General features: G+C 42.9%; 1 long non-coding RNA gene across 1 annotated transcript; it reads left to right on the plus strand.

The window, feature by feature from the left end:
- The first annotated feature begins 9146 nt into the window (after positions 1–9146).
- Positions 9147–10484, plus strand: LOC120559445. The gene is made up of 5 exons (XR_005639284.1): positions 9147–9371; positions 9652–9713; positions 9803–9864; positions 9969–10077; positions 10204–10484. It is a non-coding gene; the product is annotated as an uncharacterized LOC120559445 (long non-coding RNA).
- The last annotated feature ends 11072 nt before the right edge of the window (positions 10485–21556 follow it).

The raw sequence follows: 21556 nt of genomic DNA on the forward strand, positions 1-21556 counted from the left end.
GGGAGTTAGGAGACCGGGTGGGTATATCACAGCCATCCATCAGCCACGCTCTCCCACGAGTTGTGGATGGAATAAATCAACTGCCCACACACTATATTATCTTCCCCTACACAGTGCAACAACAGCTGCCGGTCAAGAGAGGGTTCTACTCTATTGCGGGTCTGCACAACGTAATCGGGGCAACAGACTGCACTCATGTGCGCATTAAGGCACCCTCACCAGACCCATTCCCATACCTCAACCGCAAGCAATATCACTCAATGTACAAGTCATCTGTGACTCGGACAACCACCTCTTGAATGTGGTCTCCCGCTTCCCAGAAGGTGCACATGACTCTTATATTTTGCAGAACAGCACTGTGGGAATGCGCCTGGAACAAGGAGGTGCTGGAGACGCATGGCTCATTGGTAAGCATCATTGAGTCATTTCAAATTCCAATTTTTGGTTTCAGAAAGTGGGTTTCTTCATTAATGACTTGTTTCATTAGGAGATCGGGGGTATGCCCTTGAGCACTGGCTAATGACGCCACTGACAAACCCTCAGACGCACCAAGAGGCCTCTTATAACCGGAGGCACGCACGCACCCGCTCCACCATTGAGCGAACCATCGGTATTTTGAAGGGACGCTAGATGTGTTTGGACACAGCAGGTGGTAAGCTGCTTTACAAGCCAGAGAAGGTGAGCAGGACCACTTGTGTTATTCAGGTTTGAAAATGGAGAACATGTAGAATAATCTAAATCCAACAATTTATTTTATTTAGTATTTCTAGCTTTTTCTAGCAGTTTTTAGGTTTGCAGAATTATTATGGCCCGTTGTGTGTTACACAACATCGCCATGAAGCGTGGTGTTCCACTTCCACTTCAGCCACCACACCAGTATGTGCGTCCTGACCCATTGCTGGGACCAGACAACTGATTTGGCGTGAAAGTCAGACAACAAATAATTTCTCGTTGTTGATTTCTTTGTTCTTGAAATACCACGATACCACACATGAAATGATACAGGTTTCAGTGTGCGTCCTTTATTTCTTTAAATGTGTGTTAATGTCTTTGAGTGTTTCTGATATTGTGGCCAGAGTAGAAGCCATTTCACAGAGACTTTACACAATCTGCTCCTGGTTATCCAAGACTGCATCGGAGATGACACGTGCAGTTGGACGGGACCTGGGGGCACGTACAGAGGCAGGCCTACTGCAGGAAGGCTGAATGGTGTTGGGGTCCTCTGCGTGGATTGGAGATCTGTAAAAAACAAAATCGATACTAAAAGTAAAACATTCAGATGTTTAATTGTATTCAATATAGGCCTACTGCAAAAGTAATAGGATTTCAAACTGAATAAACAAAGAATTCAGGTGAGAACTCAGTCACATAGTGTGGTGGCAAATTTTATTTTAACCATTTCGTTTAATGATTGTTTTATAACGCCACAAGATTTAGCTTCTTCATGTGTAGATTCAAAAGGCTCCAAGTGAAATAGTTGGCAACAGTGAACTTTCAGCCTAGTAGAATTATTTAGTTTTACTAGCCTGAAGCTTCTCACATTGTTGTCTTTTGCTTAGATAGAAGTGAAGGCCGATGACTGTTTACGACAGTGAGAACTACGTAGGTTTCTGTCTCCTGAGATAAACTGTTGTTTAGGCTAATGTTAGGAACAGAGAGCAGAGGGGAAGGTGAGACAATGGTGTGACTGTAATGATGTCCTCTTTTCAACTATGGCCATGCTAAGAGATACGTTTAGAGGGGTGGCTTAACAGAGGTTTTCACTATATGATGTGTGGATGTTAAGACTTTTTCAGATGTGCTGCGGTACTTGTGAAACTGCATTTCTCCATTTGCAAATGTAAATAAATACTCAAAGACCAAACTTTGGTTTAATTCTCAAACAGTCGTTATTCGTTTTCATTTTGATCATTGATATTTACTAAACTCTGCTGCTTTGAGAAAAACTTCCACCACAATAGGCCCACATTTGGTTTGGCAAACTGGTGTAAAATCCCTTTCCAATGGTTTCACAGTTTCTTTAAGTTAAATTATGGCATAACATTCTAAACATTCAGAAAGACTTGCTTACCGTCTGAGTCACTGGTGGGAGATGGCATTGAAGGACATGAAGCTGTTGATATAGGGCCCTGGTCAGTGTCCAGGTGTTCTGCTGACGGCACACCGGAGAGTGCAGTCTCACCAATAATGGCCCGATGCGCTGGTCAATCTCATAACTCAGGACCTGCATGCCCCCCTCCAGTGGTCAGCATATGTCTTGGATGTTTGGCAATGTTTTTTTTTGTCAAACCATTTCTTTTTTTACATCTGCAGTTGAGCGATGTTATCCAGAAACAGCGTTTACTGAATCCGTGATCTCCTTCCACGTCTCCGTTTTGTTGGTGGCTTTAATACCACTGGAAACACTACTAAATAATATGCCACGTTTGGCATTTACCCATTGCAGTAGAATTTCTATTTCAGCATTACTGAAGTTCTTTTTTCTTTTGGTGATTTTTGGTGTTTCTTATGCTAGTTAGGAATGCTAGTTAGGAACAACTGGCACGCGCTTTCAATTAAGACATGGGATTCATCAATCCTAAGAACACAGGTGCGAACAATTCTGCTGTTTAAGAACACGTCATGAATCTGGCGTAAACTTTTCTTAGAAACCTTCTTAAGAACATATTTAAGAGAAAACTTAGGAAGATATTGGTGAATGAGGCCCATTGTCTTTAATCAGACACAACCATTTGATAAATGCCAGATATAAGTCCCTTCTGATTTGGTAGTATATCAAAAACACTGCCCTATAACCATCTGGACCTGGCGCCTTGCCACTTTGCATAGATTGGATAGCCTCTGCGATCTAGTGGCCTGTCTCAATCATTAGCCAACTCCGGGTCAATAGATGGGAATTCCAAGCAATTTAAAAAGTTGTCCATACACCTTCTGTTGGAAGGAGGCTCAGATTTGTAGGGATATTTGTAAAAAGAGTCAAAGACCGTATTAACGTCCTGAGGCTTGGAGACATTATTGTTAACGCCATCCCATATTGGAGGAATCAGCCGAGAGGTTGCTTGCCGCTTAAGCTGGTGTGCAAGTAGCCGACTATTCTTGTCCCCATACTCATAACTGTTACATGTGACACTGCGGTAAACCCAAAATGCAGACAGAGACAAGGTCTGAGTAACAGTTAAACAAATTTATTGCGGTACTTAATTGTCCAGGTTTCAGAAAGGGAAAGCAAGTCCAGGTTTTCAGAGGGGTACAGGTCCAGGGATTCCGAGCAGGAGTATCACAGAAACTGTTGTCGGAAATAGCAATATGTCAAATTTCCAGAGAGGGCGGTCCTTTCCGTTCCAAGTAAAGGAAATATCCATCCATAATGCTGCATGATCCGAGATCACAATGGCCAAATAGTCAACTGATTGAACAGAGTGTAAAAGGATTAAATCAATAAAAAATAAAAAAATCTATTTTGGAGAAAGAATGATGCACATGTAACCCAATGAAGAGGGTTACAGCGAAAGTAGTCCATTTTACTTACATATCAACCAAGTCCCCCCAAGCCTGTGATAAACGGCAGAGGGAGAGTCAAAATACAAAGTTTGTCCATCAAAATCGCACAAAAACGCAGGTGTGAAAAAGCACGCTAAAAGCCCTGGGTCTAGCATTGTTTCGACACGTGGTGTTTCCTCTCCCCAGGCTGTGAGTGCGGTCCAGTACAAATGGTGAGGGAAAGAAGTCGGCACCGAAAAGATAGAGAAAAACGTTGGTCATGAATTTTATGGGATCTGAGCCTTCCAACTCTCTGGGATGCCGATCACTCTCAAGTTAGCTCTACAAGAGCGATTCTCCAGGTCATCCACTTTGTCAGCCAGCTGAGCATTCTCCTTTTTCAGTTTAGCACAAGTGCAACAGTCATCACTTAATCTTAAAGTTGCAGTGTGAGGATAACGGTCACTCGTCAAATAACTGAAATAATTGCCAAATGTGCGGGAGCCACTTTCTTCTCAACTACTCCGTATCCATGCTAAACCAGAAGTCCCTGTGTTACTTTCAATGTTATTGGTTAATATGTTATCAATTGGGTTGACCGGGACAGTCTCGATTTGACCTGGACAGTCCCAATTTTAAGTTGCTTGTCCCGAGTCACGACAAAAGCCTGTCGGGACGCTAAATTGTCCCGGTTTACACCAACCACTATGTAAAATAAATAATAAAATAAGTTAAACAGTAGTAAAAAGGAATGCTACAGCAGAGAAGGTAGTACAGTGGCATGTAGAGCCAGAGGTGTAGTCTGGAGAGAGTCAGGGTGGTTTCCGGGCCTTGTTGATAAGGCTAGTGGCGGAGGGGAAGAAACGGTTTATGTGGCGTGTGGTTTTGGTCCTGATGGACCTCAGCCTCCTGCCAGAGGGTAGTGGCTCAAAGAGTTTGTGCCCGGGGTGGGAGGGGTCAGCCACAATCTTTCCAGCATGCTTCAGAGTCCAGAGTCCTGAAGTGTCCGATTTCCCTCAATGGCATGTCAGACCTTGCCCTTTCAAATGAACTGAACACTTTCTATAATCGTTATAATACTTATGACTTTAGTGAGGAGTTGTCAGTCTTTAATAACGTTGCCCCTGGGCAGAGCAGTCCAGGTTGACAGAAATAAGGTCCTGACACTCTTCAGATGTCTTAAGGAAAGGAAAAGTCCCGGCCCTGACGGCATGGGAGGCCGTATGTTAAAGAACTGTGCTGAACAGCTGGCAGACATTTTTTGTTTTATTTTAAAATGTCCTTACATCTCCACACCGTTCCTAACCTTTGGAAAGACTCGATTATTGTTCCGGTGCCTAAAGATAAGGCTCCAGAGTCTTTTAATGACTTTAGGCCTGTGGCACTCACGTCCCTTATTATGAAGACATTAGAGAAGATCGTGAAGGATGAACTTTTGAACTCTGTACAGTAGTGTTAATTTCGTCAGACGAGACGAGACTAAATATGTTCGTCAACGACCTTTTTTTCCATGACTAAGACGAGACGATGACGAGACTGCGCCACTGTCCAAAAACGCTGACTAAGACTAAATTAACATGCATTATTGTTGACGAAAAAAGACGAGACTAAAATGTTTTGAATAAAATAAAAACTAAGATAAAATCTCTCTTCATTTTCTTCTACAATCGCCTCTACTTTTTCATCATGAGATAGAATATTCAGCTGTTACCGAGACCCGGTGCCGACAGGCGCCTTAACGACCGTTATCTACCGGACCGAATAGCAACGCAGATTTTGGTGCCACTTAAATGCCTGCGCTTCTCTCTGATGCTCCTAAACGGACGTTAGAGTCAACCGAAACATCGCTGCACGGGACGCTAGTTAACACTACACTTGGCAGCAGGTAACGTTAGCCTACCGTTAGCTAGCAGTTTAATGCTGACAGCTAAATGGTGTAAAAGTTTGTCTCTATTTCACTGTGTAGGATTCCAACACGAGACGTACGACAGTCTGCAGCTGCCGTTGTCTGAAAAACAACACATATGTTGCGTTCACTTGAAATACGCCTCGCCAGTTTCGTGCTGCATTTATTTTATTGTAAAATATCCTTTTCCCCATGCAGTGGTTGTTTTTGTCGTTTAGCAGGAATTTACTGGTGAAATAAGGAAGAGGCTCAATATTTATATAACTTTATATAATTTATTTATTTCATAACTATTTGACTGAAATGGTTATCAGAAATAATTTATTTAAAAAAAGACTAAAATGTTTTGACTAAAACCTGACTAAAATGGCGAGACTTTTAGTCGACTAAAACTTGACTAAGATACCTTGAGTTCTCTTTTGACTAAAACTAGACTAAAATGACGAGACTTTTAGTCGACTAAAACTTGACTAACAAAACATTTTGGCACAAGACTAAGACTAAATTAAAAATAGGTGACAAAATTAACACTACTATACAGGATCTACTAGACCCGCTTCAATTCACAAGATGCAGCATGTACTCTTTTTAACCTGATCTATACCCATCTTAAGGGTGCAAAGAGCTTTGTGCGGCTGCTTTTTATAGATTTTTCTTCAGCCTTTAATTGCATTCAACTACATATTTTGGCAGGCATCTTAAAGAATACTTTTAATATTGATCCTAGTCTTATATGTTGGCTGATGAACTTTTTAACCGACAGGTCTCAACGCGTGAGAGTGAATAGCATCTTATCCGATGTTCTCTTTTCCTCCTCCGGTTCCCCCCAGGGCTGCGTCCTCTCCGCGATCTTATTTATTTTATATACATATGCATGCCAAAGCCAGCACACCAGGCATCATATCATTAAGTTCACTGACGACTCTGTAATGACGCACAACGACCCTGAGTATGGGGCTACCCTACACTTAAAAATCTCTCAACAATGCACGCACACTGTGGGCCCTATTTTAACGATCTGAAACACAAGTATCAAACGTGAAACGCAAGTAGCTGTTGCTATTATAACGGTGGGATAAATGACTCTTGCGCCAGACGCAAATCTAAAATGGGTTGGTCTGAAGTAGCTAGGTGTGGTTTGGGCATAATGTGTAATAACCAATCAGAGCGTCATCCCCTTTAAGAGCAGGCGTGCTTGTTCCGTGGCGGATTGCTATTATGACGGCGGATTTGCCTGGCGCACGCCACCGGGAGTTGTCCGGGATGCGGCAAAGTAATAAATTGCAGTTCCTAGAACATAACATTCCTAGAACCCTTTTCTTCTCGTGTTCCGACTGGACCAATTTGGGGATTTTGCAGTTCCTGTAACTCTTTGTTACAGGTGTCCAAAACCACATTTTCACATGTGTTCCACATATTTAACATGATTTTAATGTTTTCACACATGTAACCATATGTGGTTTGTTTTTGCACATGTGGTCACAGGTGGTTTTTCTGTAAGTGGGGGACCCGATCATACGATACAGAGTACAGACAAGGCTCACTCAATTATGTAAAATTGCAGAATCATCTGTTGAATAACTAAAGTAGGCGCATTGCAACCTTGCAAGATTAGAAGACCTGTGTCAATTTCTTGAAATATGCTTGTGGAAACTGGTTCTGACTAGATTTTTAGAGGACCTCGTTCTCATTGCAGTTTTCCTTCTGTATACATCATGTTATCTGTTCCTTATATTTTACATGCTAACATGTCCACAGAGATTTCTAAATAGCTCAGACTGGAGTGGATAAAGAAAATGAGGGAGAGTAGGTAATACTGGCAGTGAGCGAGAGGGAAAGAGAGAGAGAGAGACAGACAGAGAGAGAGAGGGAGGGAGGTAGAGAGAGACAGACAGACAGGCCTCCGTGAGGAAATAGAGCAGAAGAATATGGGCCTGACAAAAAGGAATCCAGCCTGCCTCCAGATGAGTGAGGGTTGCAAAACAACAAATTAGAAAAGCCCAGGGCTTGTTTCCATGGAAACCTTTGCCAAGGGAGATGGCAGTGGGAATACAGAATATTGTAGGTCAGACACGCCATCAGTGATCTAATCAGACATAATCTGTCTTGACTTGTGGGTCATAGATTGAGCAGGAAAGCTGGTGCCTTTCTGCCGCTGCTCTCACTGTCGGGGTTCCAGTCTGAACTAACAAAGCAGAAGCGCTGGAAGAACTACTCCGATTGTTACTAGCAAAAGTAACATAACAATGTAGAGTAAGTTCTGCATTCAAAATTTGACTTAATTAAAAGTATTAGCATCAAAGTATACCCTAAGTGCCAAAAGCAAAACTACTCATAATGCAGAATGGCTCATTTCAGAATTATATGTAATGGTTTTCACACTATTGATGCATTAATGTGTTCATCACCTTAATTTTGCAGCTGGTAGAGGCAGGGTTCATTTGAATTATATTATAATTTTTTATATATATATATTGTCTGGAATCTGGCAATATGGTAACCATTATGGTGGGATACACTGGCTAAGCTGTGCTGACATAAATAGTTCACATGAGAATACATTAGAATTTTGGCCCTTTGGCTGAGTCTCCATCTGTCAGAGGGAGAGCAGGAGTGCAGTTGTGAAGAAGTTGGTAATTTCATGGTGCAGATTTAACACTTTTGCATGCACTATATCCGTGTCACATTCTCATTAGGGGCTGCATCGCCCCTGCTGCTACTTCATAAGTACCACTGCATGAAAAGTGGGATTTTCGTCAGTAAGCGACACTGTAGATTGTCATGGAAGTTCAGGTTTACGACTGCACACGGCAATTTACAGGCAACACCGAAAACTACCGTGAATTGTCGGAAATTGACGTGGGCCTTGCTTGGCAGTTGTCCCCCCATGAATCCCCCTTCCCCTAATTCTAGGGGAGGCTTTAACATGTAAATGAAAATGCTGTGAGCTATACAAATGCAAATCAGGGTAGCAGCAGGGGGAGTTTTACCCCAGGTGACTTTTTTCTAAAAGGTATTAACTTCACTTTAAGAAAATATCTCGTATCGATAGATCAATATAGCCTAATTATAGACTCTTAAATTTGAGCTTGAATTGATTTATTAAATGAAAGTAGGCCTATACTAGATTAATTACTGTGTATATCATTAGCAATGGCCAATGTTATGTAAAAAAGATACACACAAAAAATTATTTTTTTTTTTTTTTATTTTTAATCTAAGTTGCCACAAAGGTAGAAGTGCATTCCATGATTCATTCCCAGTCTCCTAGAGCTCAACCACTGTGCATAGTGGCATGACTACAGTGGCCTTTCTTTGGTCTTGCTCATCCAACATTGTCTGGTGGAATGGAGACAGAGGCACCACTGTACAGTTTTCTAAGAGAAGTCTTTCTGCTGACACCAAAACACTGGGCTTTACATAAAGCATATCAGCTTTGTCATTGCATGACAAAGTCCCAACCATTTGTCTTCTTAAAATACTGACCAATTCAGCACCATATTCACATGTCCACGGCATATGAAGCTGTTGACTCTGCTGAAATTGCCTCATAATCTGGACTTCAATTGTCCTATTGTTATTAAGCTTTCCAAGTATTCCATTAAAACTCACTGTAATTCACCTCCACGCCAGTGTGTGCGCTGTGCGCGCCCTGCTGGTTAACGTGCTATCCTCTTTGTCTTTCTCTATCACTCTGTCCTTACCCCCACCTTCACTGCTTTGATTTGAAAAATAGTGGAGGGAGATGAGTCCTCCGAGAGTTAGAGCAAAAGCTTCCAAAGTATGGGAGTATTTCAGGCCAACTGGTAAAAGAGTTGTCTGTACACTCTGTCAAACTTCACTTGCTTATCATGGCAGCACAACCACGCATTTAAAAGGGAACACACAGGAGTTGTTCCAGATGTACAGAGCGTTTTTTCTTTCTTCCCTTCATGTAACCTCCGGGGCTCCGTAAAGATGCGCCCACAGAAAAGGAAAAGACTACGTAAGTATATCATTATTAATGAAACGGCGAGCTAGTTACTAGCTAGCTACTGTTTATTAACTCTTGAGAAGTACAATGACTGTATTTGAATGTTAAACAGGATACTTAAACTTTGGCAGTAATGTTTTAAACCCCACCATGCACGCATGTTTAAACACGAGCAGCACAGAGCTGTGTGCCTGGCTGCTTTCAGCGCAATTTATTATTAGGCAGAGCTAAGCGGGCGGGGCCAGTGTAGTTGCTTTATAAAAGTGTGTTTTTTTGGTCTTGTAATTTACAGGGAGCAGTACGCCGTCTTCACAACTCTGAGACAAATTGTAGGCGCTACGAACCGGAGCAAGGGTAATATTTAAAGAATATGCTTTCATTCTGCTGTATAAGGAAATAGATACGTTAATAGACCGATCTTAACCATACATTAGTTTTCACAGACTGACCTCGGCTATGTCTGCAAGTCCAGATTTACATGATGCTGACTATGACGGCATTGTGTGTAAGTAACTTTTACTGTTTTCTCCTTTGTTTAATTTTACTGTGACTTATGTTGTTTTTTTATTCATACCACTCTCATTTAATTGTTTTCCTGCTGCCTGTAAGACATATTATGAGACAGTAAGCAGGAGCTTCAGGTAGAAATGACCAGATCTTTCAACCGCAGGCGGAAGCTGTGATGAGTTCAGCTTGGAGTTGAGCGAGAAGAAAGAGGGTAAAAATTATTAGATTAGATCCGTTTTGGTCAATGTGACTATTTTTCAGGTGCATTAATAGATGCGTTGTGTCCATATGCAGTGCATCGCGCTGTACTGATTGTCTTTATTGATTGTTTTTACAGCTGCTGGAAGTGAGACAGAGTGTGCTGGATGGATTTTTTGTGCGTCCTTTTCGCAGCCAGGAGAGCTCACCGCCGAGCTCTGTGCCACCACGCTGCAGTCGACATTAGAGGCGATTCCGAAGTATAGGGCAACGCACCACAGACATCTGCAAAACTGACCGAATTGGGACAGAATGCCCGCCAGTCACTTACAGTTCCGAGGCGGCAAACAGACACTTCACGGTGCTGTAGGATTTTGGGCTTTTCCGTGAGCTTAATTCCCATTTGTTATGTAGGCTGTGTTTGTTGTGTGCTAATAAAGCTCTTTCTTTGAATAAACATCACGTTCCTGGCAAATTTTCCTTTCCTCAATAAATTGTCCTAAATGTCCTTGATGGTAATATAGTGTAGTCCATAGCATAACAATGACATGAATATACAACATAATAGCATATATGAATATGAATATATATATATATATATATTCAGTTAAACATTTTTTATATATATATATATAAAAAATGTTTAACTGATTCTGACTCCTCTCCAACATAAAAACAAAGTGGAAAAAACACATTTTTGGTAACTCATGTTTTTAATAGTATTTTTTCATGTCCATTCCAGTGGACGCCACGACGAGATGGGTGTAAAATGTCATAAAAAGAAAAATAAGGCTGAGTTTTTCCACATAGTAATCAATCAGGTATGACATAAACATCTGGAATTGGATGTTTGCATGGTTTTGAGTCTGTCTACAGTTCTGAACATGCACATGAACTTGATAGGGGTATCTCAGCGTGGGTAGGGAACAGCAGTGAGGTCATCACCAGGAAAACCCAGAGCCTGCAAAAAGATAGAGAAATGAGCAATCTGAACATGCACATGAACACAATAGATGTATGATTGAGAATAAGATTACCTGAAAAAAAAAAACTATCATGGAACTTCCAACACATAACCATACTTTTTATAGTAGGCTAATGAACTGATGGCACGTTTACTTGGAATGGAACTGGAACGTGAAATTGAGAAGACTTCTCACATCAACTTGTGGATGTTGTCATGTATACTCATTTTCGATGAGCAGCCTTGAAGCAGTTTTGGTGTGGCACAAAGCACAAGTGGATGTTGCACTTGTCACAAAAGACGTGTGTCTTTCCTGTAGAGTATGGCATCTTGCATCTGGTAGCCTCTTTCTTTTCAACGTAATTTGGCATGTGGTCAACCATGTCATGGAACTTCACGTAGAGGCCATACATCCTGGACTGGTCTGTGAGCTGGTCTGTGGGGGACACACTGTGGTTCTGGAGACATACTGGGTCTTCCACGTTTTGCTGCCACTGTTTTATGGACTCTCACCAGACACTGGGCCACATTCATCTTGAAATGGAGGAGATCCTGGATGTCTTTGATCTGGAAATTGGCCCTCTTGGCGTCCAGCCTGTACTCCAACCAAGTGTTGACCACAGCCATATCAAAAGCATGGGTTATCATTGTCAGGGTCCACTTTTTTGACCAAATTTCTGTACGGTACAGACTGAGAAGTTGATTAAGCAGGTCAACGCCGCCCATTGCTTCATTGTACAGCTTAACCACCTCTGGACGGGACACCATCAAAAATTGGGCATTCTTTTTGTCCCACCGCTGCACTTCATTCATTCTGCCAACACCGACGAAGTTGGAGGCCATGACAACTGGTCTGTTGTCATACCATTTGACCAGTGCCACCTTACCATCACGGCTTACAACTTCATCACAGCTTCCTCGAGGCTTCTTGGCCCTCTCTTTGTCAGACTGTAGAGGAGGCCTGGCAAAGCGAGAGACCCTTGCTGTCCCAGCGGCATGAATTTTCCTCTCAGCCAGCAGCTCCAGAAGATTGTACGTTGTGAAATAATTGTCAAAATACAACTTGTGGTTGGCCTCAGTGATCCGCTGGCTAAGATGGTACACCACTCCAAGTCCTAGCTGCTTCCTGTGCTCTTGTGATAGCTCCATGTTAGTGCCTTGGTACAGCAGGAAGTCGTAGGCCATTCCACTTTTCCCACACAGGAAGTATATTTTCACCCCCCATGGGTGTGGCTTGCCTTTGATGAACTGTTTGACAGACAGAGTTCCGCGAAATGGCACCATTTGTTCATCAACGCAAAGGTTCTCCTCTAGTGGAAACTCCAAGCATCTACTGCGTATGACGTACCTTGAAAAACACATCATTGTTGTCAGCTGGCTTCTCCAAATTGTTGACCAAATGCAAATGTGACCGGAGCTGGAAGAATCTGTCATTGTGTTTTGAAAAAGACCAATGTCCATCCCAGCTTCCCAGTACATGGAGACTCTTGGCATTTTCAACACTCCCATAGCAAGGTGGAGACCGATTACGGTTCTGATCTCTCCTGGACTTGTGGGTTTGAAACTTAATGTACCACTTTGCATGGCATAAACATTTGTGTTGTCGGCCATCAAATTGAAGATCTCATCTGGTATATACTGTTTGAAGTATTCATAGGGTCTCATGGGATGAGCCTCTTGAATTGGAGGATTCTCAAAGGAGGTGTCCATGCTTGTAGTGAACGGCCTGTGACGCCACTTGATTTCTTCCTTCCTGGTTACTGTCACCTCCTCCTGTCTTCCTCTGTCCTCCTCCATCACTACACTGACTTCATTTACAAGCTGTCAATTTTCGGGTTATGGTCGGGTTAAGGTCACTATTCGCGTTTCTGAAACATTCGGAATAACCCGTTTACATGCGTGAGCAGAGAGAGTTACTCCTGTATACATGGAATTTGTAATCAAATGGCAATATCCCGATGTAAACGGCGACGCACGGTTAGCGTCTGGACGTAGCCTACGGACAACCTTAAGACGCAATAACTTTTCGGTCACCTTCTTATAAATCTCACTATCTCGGTACTTTCTGCCGTCAACAAAAGACATTATATTCATGGTTTTCACCACACTAATAAAGACATTGGTTTCCTCCTCGCTCCAAAAGTGTGGTGCTGTGTTGCGTCTCGCCATGTTTACCTCTACTTCTTGTTTACTTCCGGTATACTGCGTGCAGATTTTCTGCATTGACATATATATATATCATTATTATTATAACTATGTTTTCTGGTGTATACAAGAAGTTCCTCTACTCAAAAGACCAAGATTCCTTGCGAATAGAACATGCGCAGAACACAAATCAATGTTCCTTTTGATGGGGATATGCCGATACGCGTTTACATGACCAAAATTTCGGGTTAGAAAAGGGGTAACCCAGGGATCATTTTCGGGTTTTTAAAAACCGGAATATGAGCATATTCGGGATTTTGCCGGTGTTTACATGGCCGTGCGCGACCGGGTTATTGCTAATATTCCGGTTTTGAACGGGTTATTGACTGCATGTAAACGTAGTGACTGTCTTTCTCCTCTATCTCAATCTCATTTGCCACATCAAGTTCTTCTGGCATGCATGTAACCTCTCCACTGTCCCTCTCTGAATCTAATAAGAAAACAATCACATTTTAACTCATTTTATGTATTCTTACTCTTGAACTATTATGCATTCTATTTATATCTTACATATAAGACATTAAATTGATAAAAAACACAAACTAAGAATTTCTAAACTTACCACCTATCTCACTACTGGTTTCATCCTCCTCATTTCCCGAGTTCAAGGAGTCAAGTTCAGATAACTCTCCATTTACGAGATGTTCAAGGAAGTCTTCGACTTTATACTCTACAAGAACATTATGTACAAAAAATATATATTTAAAATTTTGTAATCATGAATAAATAAACTGTGACACCATACTAAAGCTTACAGGTATTTTGTTTCTTTATATACTGACACTAAACATGTGAGTGTTAGCTAAACCTGCCCACCTCCTGATGTCCATTGCAATGGACATAGGACTTTGAAAAAAATCCTATACATTTTATGATATATGTTCAAAATAACTTCAAATATTATCACTTGTTAAAATTATACTGACAGCAAATTTGTTTGGCCAGCATGAACATAAATTTATATTTTTGATTTAAAATGGGCACTTACTCTTCCCTCTCTGCAGTCGCTCCGCCATGCTTGTTGTTACGGCCTCCATTAAAAGGAACAAACAAAGGCTCAAAAGGGAATGGAGGATGCAACATATGAAAAGAAGGATGCCAAACACCATGTTAACAATAATCCAACAAGCTTTATTAAATAATGCAGACTCCCAAAAGTAACAAACCAAAAAGAAACAAAAGGGACTGGAGACCCCGGCCAAAAAGAACAAAAGATGGGAAGACGCTGGACCAACCTCGCAGTGGGCCGTCGCTCCCCGCGTCTCCCCCTAAACTAACTAAAAAGGGTAAACTAATCCTAGAACAAACAAAAAGAACGAATAACTGAACTACCGGTAATCTCCAGCCCAAACTAAAACAATAAACTAAAACAGCAAAACTCCAGCACCTAAATGTGCATGGAGGTTGGGAAAAGAACAGACCTGCTTGTGGAGAAAAAGGAAGATGAGGAGACAACTCCTCACTGGTGTGCTGCCAGTGTGCTCTGCCATGTGCTCTCCACTCTCTGCCTTCTTATCACTTCCCCCACTCTACCTGAGCACTGATTACTCTCAGGTGTGCAACAGGTAGAGAGGGAGGAGCAATCAAGACACAAAAGAGGCATATGTAACATCCCCACACTAAAAACAGTGAATGGGGGAGCGCCGCGGACCTCATTCACGCATAACTACAAATTAATCGCAGCGCGACAAAGCGTCAGCCAAAACATTATCTTTACCTTTAATGTGCTTGATCAGAATATTAAAAGACTGTAAGAAAAGTGCCCAACGCATGAGCCTCTGATTTGCATTACGCATCTGATTAATAAATACAAGAGGATTGTGGTCAGTGTAAATGATGAGTGGAGCACTAGCAGAACCAACATAAACCTCAAAGTGTTTCAGAGCCAATATAAGCGCAAGAGCCTACTTTTCAATAGTGGAGTACACAAGTTGATGCCGGTTAAATTTCTTGGAGAAATACGAAACTGGGTGCTCCACGCCATCGTCTCCATCTTGAAGAAGGACCGCACCCGCACCTGCATCACTCGCATCCACAGACATCTTAAACGGACGGTCAAATGCCGGTGCAGCCAGGACTGGGGCATGAATCAGCAAAGCCTTTACGCAATCAAACGCCCACTGACAGCTCTCAGACCAATGAAAACGTACTTTCAGACTCAACAGATCAGTAAGTGGGGCAGCCACTGCGGAGAAGTTGCTACAAAAGCCTCTGTAATACCCCGCCATCCCCAAAAGCCGACGCAGCGAACGACGCGAACCAGGAGGAGGGAAGGACAGGATTGCTTCGACCTTTGAATAGAGCGGCTTGACTTGACCCCGACCCACAATTTTCCCCAAATACTGTACAGTAGCCTGACCAAATTCGCATTTCGCCAAATTGAGTGTGAGATTAGCATCATGCAGCCTTCCAAACACTGCATGAAGCTGCTGAATGTGTTCATCCCATGAACCGGAGTAGATTACAATATCGTCCAAATAGGCTTCACACCCCGACAAACCCGATAAGACTAAGTTTACCAAGCGCTGAAAAGTAGCAGGCGCGTTACGCACGCCAAATGGCATCACTGTATACTGCAAGAAAGCGTCAGGGGTCACAAATGCAGAAATCTCCCTCGCCCGAGGAGTTAGTGGCACCTGCCAATACCCTTTTAATAGGTCGAGTTTTGTCACATAATTGGCACTGCCAATATTGTCAACACAATCCTCAACCCGGGGAAGAGGATAACAATCTGGCTTCGTAACCCCATTCACCTTTCGAAAATCTGTGCAGAATCGGTCAGAGCCATCTGACTTAGCAGCTAGGAGACACGGCGAACTCCACGGACTCTCCAACATATAATCAACCTGCTCTCGCAAACGGAGGCGCTTGCTGGGATTGACTCGGTAGGGATGCTGCTTTATTGGCGGTGAACCACTCACATCAATGTCATGCTGAAGCACATGGGTTTTAGTTGGCACATCTGAAAACAGAGAGATATGAGAACTTATTAAACTGACCACATCCTCATGCTGAATCGGAGTCAAATGTGGAAAACGCTCATCAAGTTTGGACAAAATTTCAGAATTTTTCAACCGTCCCTGAACAACGGCACAGGATGGACCAACAACATCCTCACCATCAGACATGGTCAAAGCTGTCGGGGCCACAGCGGAATCAGCACCGGACAAGACCACAGTTGTCTGGGCCTCAATCATTTCAGCACTGGACAGCGCCACAACTGGGGCCTCATCAATCATTTCAGCGCTTGACAGCGCCACAACCTCTTTGACCGCACTGACAGAGGACTGAGTGTCCGCTTTCCTGTCCAGATATGGCTTCAACATATTTATGTGACACAGCCTACTTTGCCGCCGACGATCCGGAGTGGCAACTATATAGTCCCGGTCGCTCACTTTACGTTGGACTACATAAGGGCCGCCGAATCGAGCCTGCAAGGCAGAACCAGGAATGGGCAGTAATACCAAAACCTTGTCCCCTGGACTGAAAGATCTACTCTTAGCATCCGAATCAAACCACCTTTTCATTTTTGTTTGCGCAACGGGCAAGTTCTGTTTTGCCAATTCACAAGCACGGTGAAGCTTAAAACGAAAATTGCTGACGAAATCAAACAAGTTTTGTGAGGTATCGTTACCCAACCATTTCTCCTGCAAGAGTTTAAGAGGGCCACGCACAGTATGTGCAAACACCAACTCCGCTGGACTAAAGCCCAAGGACTCCTGAACCACCTCACGGGTAGCAAAAAGGAGGAGGTGGACACCCTCATCCCAATCATTACTGGACTCAAGACAGTAAGTGCGGAGCATAGACTTCAAAGTCTGATGAAATCGTTCAATCGCCCCCTGACTCTCTGGATGATAAGCGCTAGAGCAACAATGAGTGACGTCAAGCTGCTTCATTACTTGTGCAAAAATTCTTGACATGAAATTGGAACCCTGGTCAGTTTGTATTATCCTAGGCAACCCAAACACAGAAAAGAACTTCAGCAGTGCTTTCACAACGTTCTTAGTCGTGATATTACGCAATGGAATGGCTTCAGGAAACCTAGTTGCTGAACACATAATAGTCAAAAGAAACTTATTGCCTGATTTCGTACGTGGCAAGGGACCAACGCAGTCCACAATCACCCGTTCAAATGGTTCCGTGACGACGGGAATTGGATAAAGCGGGAATGGCGGAATGGTTTGATTTGGTTTGCCCGATATCTGACAGAAATGACATGTTTTACAGTACTGTTGCACATCACGTTTCAATCCCGGCCAGAAGAAACACCGCAAAACGCGATCATATGTTTTATTCACTCCTAAATGGCCCGCTAGCGGATTATCGTGAGCAAGTTTGAGAATTTCATACCGGTGAGTCTTCGGTACTATAATTTGAGTCACCACACCCCAATCATCCTGTGCGGACAGATGCGGCGGTATCCATTTACGCACGAGCACCCAGTCCTTCAAAAAGTAACCAGTGGACATTTTCTCAACTTCATCCGCTGGAACAACAGTATCAAAACAAGAAGCTAATGACAAATCATGTTTTTGTTCAACCATCAGCTGCCCCCGTGACATGCATACTTTAGAGCTAGGCTCCATCTCAGGAGAAGAAAAAGCAGACGCCACAGGAGTGAGTACTGATAGAGACGGAGCGGGAGAAGAGACTGCTGACAAAGAAGCTAGAATGTCAGAGTCAGCTAAGAAACTGTCCGCCAACTCCACCTCGCCCCCGTCACCAGGCAACCCTTGCTTCTGTCTCGTAGACATCGCACGAGTGACAGCGCAAACTGAAAAAACCTCTGGGAACCTCTGCTCCAGGTCATCTGGGTGTTCAGAAAGGGGAACAGCAGTTACTTCAGGATTCAATAACACTTTTCCCCCAGCCAAATCATTACCCAAAATGAAGGCCACCCCCTCAATAGGAAATTGAGGACGCACTCCTACCACTACACGCCCATTCACCAACTCAGTGTCAAGGTGAATAGCATGCAACGGCACGCCCACAAACTGCATACCAAAGCCTCGAACCAGAGCTTCAGAATTGACAGAAGATTTATCTGAAAATGGCAGCACGCCTTCCAGAATGACTGACTGCGAGGCTGCACTATCCCTCAGGATGGTAACAGGAACTTTGGGGTCCCCCTCTGACAACGATACAAAACCCTTCATTATAAAGGGAGCATACACGTCGAGATCAGGTTTAACTGAAATGGGTTTTATAGGCAAAAACTGTTGTTCTGGCAAAAGTGCTGTTTTCATCAGATTTACTGCCTTTGGAGATCCATTCCGTTTATTCAAGGCAAAACAGTGACTTATGGTGTGGCCACTCTTTTTACAATAAAAACAGACTGGTCTGTCTTTAGCGTCCACAACTTCCCTACGGTCAGCCCTAATCTCGCCCCGAAAGTTCGACCTTACAGGGAGAGCATAAGGTTTGGCTGCAGGAACACCACGATCAAAAGACAAGTGAGGTTTCACAAAGGTGTCTCTGTGTAAAAGAAGGTACTCATCAGCTAGAACAGCGGCATCAGAGACCTTACGTACCTTCTGTTCATTAATATAAGTAGAAATCTTATCTGGCAAACAATTCTTAAAATCTTCCAGCAATAACAGATCACGCAGCCCAGCAAAATCAGTGACATTCTGAGACTGGCACCAACGGTCAAACATAACTTCCTTGTCACGGCCAAACTCAACATAAGTTTGGCTATCAGTTTTTTTAAACCGCCGAAACTTTTGGCGATATGCCTCGGGCACCAGTTCATATGCCCTCAGCACAGCTGCTTTGACTTTGGCATAATCTAGACTCAACTCCGGTGACAAAGATGCATAGGCGTCTTGAGCCTTGCCAGTGAACACACACTGCAAAAGCAGTGGCCAAACATGCCTGGGCCACTTTAAAGTGTTTGCGACACGCTCAAACAAAATGAAGTACTTGTCCACATCCATTCCACCAAAGGGAGGAACCAAACGAATACACTTATTAATATCAAATTCATGTGGCACCATGGATGAGGAGGGGGAAGATCTCTCCTGCATGTCAAGCTCCTTCAAACGCACCTGTCTGTCAACCTCAATTTTACGGGATTGCAGCTCATAATCAAGCTCCTTCTCCTTTACAGCCAAGCGACGCATTTCAAGTTCTACCTCCTTCAGACAGAGATGTACCTCCGCATCATCTTTCCTTGAAGGAGAACTCATGGTGGCAACACCAGTGTCAGAAGGCAACACCCCTTTAACAATCAAAGCAGCCACCAACTCGGACTTTAGCACATTCTTTTTCGCCTGTTTAGTCACAACGATACCAAAATAATCGGCAACAACAAACCAAATCCTCCTTTGTACAAGGATGTAACTTATCAAAGCTGGGTTGTGCTACAAAGTCATCAACATGTAAAACACCAACGTTGTGTCAAGGCAACAAACCTCGTTACAACAAAAAAACCTCCTTACCAAGTCAGAGAAAAAAACGGGCTGGTAAAACATACCGCCGAAAGCATTGTCACACACACAAAACTCAAAGCGCAGCAGCACCAAAATCAATGGCATCCAAACGTGTGCAAGAATCAGCAACACGGCACACAAAAAAAAAGGTAGGCAATGTGAAAAACACGGCAAACACAAAGTATCGCAGTAACTTCCTCAGTGTCAAACCACGCTTCAATTAACACAAAGAGAGGAAAAACTATGATACAGTTTACCGACGCAAGTAACTGCGGCAAAAATAAAAAATGCACAGTTACACGCTGAGGCAAAAAACAAAAGCCATCAACGCTCCACCACACCACAAAGCCTACAAATACCATTCATGCGAAAAAATCGCATCCCGGACGAGCCCCCAAATATGTTACGGCCTCCATTAAAAGGAACAAACAAAGGCTCAAAAGGGAATGGAGGATGCAACATATATGAAAAGAAGGATGCCAAACACCATGTTAACAATAATCCAACAAGCTTTATTAAATAATGCAGACTCCCAAAAGTAACAAACCAAAAAGAAACAAAAGGGACTGGAGACCCCGGCCAAAAAGAACAAAAGATGGGAAGACGCTGGACCAACCTCGCAGTGGGCCGTCGCTCCCCGCGTCTCCCCCTAAACTAACTAAAAAGGGTAAACTAATCCTAGAACAAACAAAAAGAACGAATAACTGAACTACCGGTAATCTCCAGCCCAAACTAAAACAATAAACTAAAACAACAAAACTCCAGCACCTAAATGTGCATGGAGGTTGGGAAAAGAACAGACCTGCTTGTGGAGAAAAAGGAAGATGAGGAGACAACTCCTCACTGGTGTGCTGCCAGTGTGCTCTGCCATGTGCTCTCCACTCTCTGCCTTCTTATCACCTCCCCCACTCTACCTGAGCACTGATTACTCTCAGGTGTGCAACAGGTAGAGAGGGAGGAGCAATCAAGACACAAAAGAGGCATATGTAACACTTGTCTTGTCCGATGTCTGTCACTCTCTCAGAACGTGCTCAAAGTCAAAACATGATTTTGATTGGATAATCAAGGTCCAATCAGTAACCAGCATTGCTGACATCATTCAATTACAGAGTATTTATTGGTTTAGAGACAAAAATATGTCATGACCATTCCAATGGACACAGGGTCTGAAGGGGATATATAATGACACAGGGTGACCAATAGTGATTGGTTGGCATGTGATCTGCCAACCAATCATGAGTGATTTTTCTTGTTTAAAAGTAGTGGTTTCAGCCAATACCGGAATGAAAAAGTTACTTTATGAACTTGACTTTAAGATTTGTAATTGTTTATTTATTTACTGTAAACAAAAGAAAAATGTGTGAATCTGTCATTATTGCACAATTCCTCCAAGTACCTAACCTAACTGAAATGTAACACTTTGCTTATAAAGTACAAACAAAATGGTCCAAAACCAGATGCCACAGCAGGACATTTATAACCTTTACATTTTTCTAATAAGGAATGTAACAATTGTCCTGGACAGAAAAGGGGGTGGACAATGTCCCAAATGACAAAAACAGTCAAAAAACCGATACAAAAAACACAGTCTTAAAACCGTATGCTGATATACATAGTCAATATAGTGTGCAGTAACTCCTAAATAATTTTGATTACTCACTGACGTCCAGTGATCACCGGTTAATGAGACAGCGTTTGCACTTTGCAGCAGTTTCAGTTCGGCTGCTTTCTCCGTGGAGTACAGGCTGTGTATGCGTGAAACTACTGTCCCCCTCGACAACTTTTTAAAAGTAAACTTTCCATTCGGAATGTTATTGGCATCCATTTCGGCGTTTTGCACTCACCATCTACTCAAAACGTAATGTTAGCCTACTACTCTTTGGCCGGCT

Source organism: Perca fluviatilis, chromosome 5 (genome assembly GCF_010015445.1).
Source record: "Perca fluviatilis chromosome 5, GENO_Pfluv_1.0, whole genome shotgun sequence".
NCBI classification, from domain to species: Eukaryota; Metazoa; Chordata; class Actinopteri; order Perciformes; family Percidae; genus Perca; species Perca fluviatilis.